Raw genomic sequence first — 6,000 nt, 5'->3', positions numbered from 1 at the left:
AATGTTTCTGAAAACATGGCAACGCAGAATCTTGTTTCATATTTGATCAGTGCTGCCTAGTTTGAGTTCATGAGTAATGATTCACATGTATGACATCTGCATTAAAAACTCCTCAGCTCTGACTGGTTGTTGTGCTGTCAGAGGCACTAGGAGGAGGCAGAGGAACTTTTTTTATTCACAGATCATCTGTCATATATATGTCTGTCAGGATATAGTAACAATTTAGAGAAAATATGACAGAAAGTTAGTTCAATATAAAGTTACCAATGGTAGTTTTGAGGAATAGCTCAGTCTGGAAGCTAAAATGTTTAACAGGATGTTTGAAGATAGAGTTTCTGAGTCATTCTTTGCCCATTTAGCCATGGTGGCTATTACTGCCCATGTTAATTATGTTGCAGGTCCATGTTGTAAGGGGGTGGTCATCCCTCAAGCCTGACTGGTCAGTCATGATTGGTAGATGGCAATGTTGGTGATAAAACATTGAAGTCAGCACATTTTATTCCAAAATTAGTTCCTAAACAATGTGGAGCCAAGAGAGAACCAAACATGGTCTTCCTTGTGGCTGAAAGTATGACTGATGACCAAACTGACCAACTGGTGTGTTTGACAAAGATTAAAGCAGCACACACTTTCATGGTATGATAACGTGGCATGCACCATGTGACCTGGTTAGCACAGTTGTTGGGACAACAATAAGGGTGCTAAAGTTAGATATTCGAATGTGCATGTGTGTATGTGAGAGAGAGACTGACAAGAGTTTATGCCTCACCTCTGCTGCTGAAAAGGAGAGATAAAGCATAGTTAGCACTCATCTCCCCGTTAACTTTTGTAAATACTTAAAGGTAGCCAACATTCACCAGCTGAGCACAGGATGATCTTGCTCCACTTCGAGGATACCGTTCATCACTGCAAGCCATTTCCCCTCTGTCAGAGTAAGCTGTACTGCCTCAGTTGAGCCACACAGTGGCAGTATTTTTTCATGAAGGATTCAGGAGGAAGAAACATCCTCATATGCCTCTATTTCCATGTTTCAACTGAGGTGGGCTGGAAAAATACACTTGTAATCACATTATGTCAGCTGTGATCCACTGGCACTAAGTGAATTTATGTGACATCACTTCTGATGCAAAGCAGAATCAGTGATTTCCTTCTAAGTACATTTAACGTGTTAGAATGTTGGAAACACGTAGAAAGACTGGGAACTGTGAAGTAAGACCGTTTTAACTGTTTTCTGTGACCTTTTCTTTTGGTGGGCCTAAAAGCCTGCTTGATGATGCATTAGAGCCATCCTTAACATAGCCCCTCCCCACTCCCCACTATATAAAAAGTACATTACTTCAAACGTTAACTCAGGGTGCATAGCATCAGTATCATTTTTTTCGTCGATCATGTGTGAACAGCAAGTTCACTACGTCCCATAAGCTATGTTAGCTCTCTGTTAAATGCTACAAACATGTAAATACAAGCATACATAATGTACTTCTACTTTTCAGTCTTTCTTTCAGCCTGCAGTTACTGCTCACTCCTGTGGTTATGTGTGTTGTGCTAACATAAGCTGCTGAATGAGAGGCTATAGCAAATTTGCTCTTGTTTCCTGGTTCGTGTGTGTGTTCTGTGTTACTATAGACTGCCTGTGCTACTGACTGAGCTGCTGATGAGAGTCTGTCCATGTGACTTTCATTCTGTGTGCATTGGGTAGGTTACCAAGGAGCGAGTGGGTATGCTATATTTTCAAATGGTGTTTTGGCTGATATTTGGGTTTACTGTAAACAGCCAAAAAAAGGGGTGGGTAAACCCTGTATACCTGCGGATACCCTCGACTACACCACTGTCTGAGCTGAAGAACCAGTTGTCCATGGGCACACACCTCCTGAGCCAAAGAACAAGTTGTATGTGAGCAGACTCCCCCCAGAGCTGTAGAACAAAAGAGAGCCACTACTCAGCAACAGCGAGCTAACCCAGTAGCACAATGCACACACCAACTGAGTTGAAAAACAATAGCTGATTTGAACTGAATGACTGAAAGGTATGTTTGTGATGGTTGTTTTGCTCGTGTTTATATGACTGTGTAACAGAGTTGTTAATTTATTAGACCAAAAAAGGTAAGAGAGTCTGTGGAATGTAGCGAACTCGCTGCTTGGTCACATCTCCCAGCTGGAGCTGAGGTGGCACTGTAGATGAACCAGAAGGACCAACAGAGTTGTCCTTGAGTCAGTTCACTGATGACAACTGAACGATACAAACCAGGTTACTTATAAGAACCAGTCCTCTCATCACTACTCACTCTAATTTCTGTAGAGGTCAGCAAAAAAAATCTAACTGCGGTAGGCAGTGCCACAGTACACACACACAGTACAATTATGACACTAGTATTGCTCTTGGAGGTGCTGTTGCACCAAAGATTGATCAATATTGTAACCACATTATTCCATCTTTGTGTTTAGTCTCAACATGTCAAAATCAACTCGACAACATGAATTGCAGCATGGCAGCTAACTAAATAGCTCACCACCAAACTGAATGATAACACTCTTAATGTAGTGTAAGTTAGTTATATTGATTGGTCTCAGTATTGAAACTCTTGTTTTCTTCCACAGGATGGTCAGAGGTCAGGGTCAGACAATTAATCAGGGGAATTACTTCTCAAAAAGTCTGTGAATGTCTCTCTCCTCACTAACTCAACCTGTAGCCTTAAAAGCTTTGTACAGCACCAGATCAAACCTGCAGTAAATGTTCCATAAATAGTTGGAGTCACCTTCCTCATAAAGGTCTTGTGGTGACTGACAGCAGGTGCTGGACTGACACAAAAGTTTTGAATACTTTCAGACCAGTGTCAGGCTCACTTATTAGATGGTGAAAAGTTTCCGGGCCATATTCACAAAGCTTTCGAATACTAAGAGTAGAGTACTGAGAAAATTCTTAGAATTGTGATGTTTTCTTAGAATTTCCCCTTAAAGTTAAGATTAGGTCCTTGTAAAGATAAAAGTTATTCACAGAGCATCTTAGACCTTAAAAGAGCTCCAAAGGTGAAAAACTGTTAGGAGCATGGAGGAGGACTTTTAAGAGGCTCTTAAGCAGAGGAGAAAATAGTGGAAACACAAAGAGGTCAGAGGAATATCCTCCAAACGCTGGATGACAGTGAGGTAATGAAATACCACAGATTAGATTGTGCAGGGATAATATTTGTGGTAAATGTCATTAGTAGTGTGCAAACATTTTCCACCCAACGCTGAAACGCCAGAAGCAAAATGATCACAACACAACAGTGCAGCAGTGATGACTTGGGTCCGTCTCAACTTTCCATCAGCAAAGTGATCACACTAATAATGACAACACTTTAACAGTCAGTAGTGCATTTCACTTCCACTGGGTGTCAACACCTTGCAGGATCACAAAGGGCGTGTCTCTAACAACCAATCACATCTGTTAAAAGAATGCATCATACCTAGCAATGGGGTCAACCTCACCTCCTCACTGAGGTAAAAGTTTCTGTCCCGTCCTTGTTCAAAGCTGCTCTGACAACTTACCTAAATCACTCCAAAGCTAGGACTCCTTACTAAAAGAGTTTAGGCTAATTTGGGAGGTCTCTGAGAATATTCTCAGAATGTTTGTGAATATGGGCCCAGGTGTTCATGTTCTGAGGCATTTGAGTGATCTGTTAGATCCACTAACAGAGTTTGACCAGTCTGCCAGGGCTTGTAGAGGTTGCAATATTCCCTCTCTCAGTGATTCTTTCAACAGCTGAAATCTGATTAATCATTTTCCTTAAGCACTTGACACCATCCAGCCATAACTACTTTCTGGAAACTTCTCTCCTGGTCCTGGGCTCTTAACTGTTTTTATGCATCCGCTCTGGCGACAGCTGTGGCTGAAGGCATTATGTTCTACAGTTGTCCGTCGAATGAACTAGTGAACTGATCAGAATTTGGTGGTCAAAGGTAAAGGGTAGTGTGACCTAACAAAACAAGTTTTTGGCCATAACTCAGGAATTCACGTTAGTTATGACAAAATTTGGAATCACTGGACTATATGACCAGAAAAAAATATGTTTTAGTGCAATATACAATACAGTCCATCAGAAAAGCTTCTGAAATGACCCTACCTGGACAGTTAATGACACTGTGACAGAGACTCTATGGTCATCCTGCGGTCAGTGTTTATCATTGTAATATAATGCACTGTTTTGAGAGGTGTTTCTATTCTCATTTGAAAATAATTTGAAAAACCTTTCAACACGATACAGTCCTTCAACCAACACAATGATCACACATTTGAATAAACATGTCCCTGACACTGTAAAACAAAATGTGAACACAAGTAGCTTCGCATACATAAGAGCTATTGTAGGACTAATGTATTAGGTTACACTGCCTTGCAGAAGTGTTTCTGTTTGTCTGTATTAATGTTGTTATTTATAGCTTTCTATGTGAAGTCAGGCTGCAGACTGAGTGAGTCAGTGGACACAAATGATACAGATAGACCTTTCAAACATCTGAGAATCACTTAGAGCAGTACACACACTTTCAGTAGAAGTCCAGTGAAAATAAGAAGTTCAGTTCCTGTGATCTAATGATCACCATTCCTAAAAAAGTATGGCCATTTGATGTGGAAATAATCCACCGTGTTGCACTGATTGATTGTTAATTATAGATCGGCCATATTAAAAAAAATCTAAAATACTTTATTTTCCAAACTCTGAAAAGCATGTAGCTCTGTCCTGCTGGCATTTAACTTGAATAACAAATGCAGTGGTTAGTGTCTGTAACTTAGACTGTCTAGCCTTTCTGCATGCAGTTGGGAAAAGAGTATAGGGAGACATTTAACACTTTGAAACCAGGTCAACCTTTATTTCTGGACTGACAACAGGCAGGTTTCAAAACAGAAACTGACAGATGGACAGGAGAGTTTAGTTTAGACATTTCAGGAATACAAAGCACAGCAAGGAACAGAAGATTATAGTAAGAAATGAAGAAATAAAGGGATAGTGCATCAAATGAAAGGGAACCTCTGTAATGTTGAATTACACACTGTTTAATCCAAGTTTTAGTTGTCACCAGCCAAAAAATACAGAACCTTTCAACTAACCTACATCTGTCTGGTGAGCATAATCACCCACCTTGTAGTTTTTTTTTAGCACAAACATGAAAATAACATAAACTAATGATTTATAATTGTCCTTACATCATTGTACAGTAGGAATATTAATTGCACAAATGACAAATAAAGATATGCATTGAGATAGGACTTAGAGTCTGATGCATCTCTTTGGTCACTGTAGGAAAGGAAAAATTCTCATAGATTTTTCCAGAAAAAAGTTTGTTGTTATAACAGATATGAAATTTTATTCTTATCGTAGGAGAGAGACTCTGAAGGAAAATAGAGTGCAGTCACAGCACTGCAACAAGTGCTAGCCCCAAAGATATAATTGCTACAACAAAACCAAATAGTTAAATCTGGGAAATTCTATTTAGCAGATATTAAGGGTGGGTCATTTGCATGATATACTTTTGCCAGTGGATTTGATAATAATGTTTGATAAAATGTAAATTGTCAGCATGGCTGTATTACCAAAGGTGCTCATTGTTCCCAGGGCCCCTTAGCAGGTTAATACAGCCACGCCTGTCATGCTGCATTCACACTACAAGTGACACAGCAACAGGCTATAAGTCATTCTCATTGGTAGCTGGTTACATGATGCTACAGTCTGACACCTGACACTTGTTGTTACTGATCGGCATGACGCACTACAAATTAAACACTTCTTCAGTGCTCCAGTGATGAGATGAAGAGTCAACAAATCATGTTTTGTTTCTAGCTGTGGTACTGTGTTATTTAGCTTAGTTAGCTGCCGCTACGCTAGCTGCAGATTGATGGAATGGGGTGGTGAAATGTGATGTTAAAATTACACTCAGATATTGATGAAAAGACTTTTTATGACCAAATATAAACTTTAGATGACATTCAGTCGAGGTGCTTTGTTGCAAGTAGCAGACACACACA

The sequence above is a fragment of the Epinephelus fuscoguttatus genome, linkage group LG15 (assembly GCF_011397635.1).
Source record: "Epinephelus fuscoguttatus linkage group LG15, E.fuscoguttatus.final_Chr_v1".
NCBI classification, from domain to species: Eukaryota; Metazoa; Chordata; class Actinopteri; order Perciformes; family Serranidae; genus Epinephelus; species Epinephelus fuscoguttatus.
Note: the sequence above shows the minus strand (reverse complement) of the source record.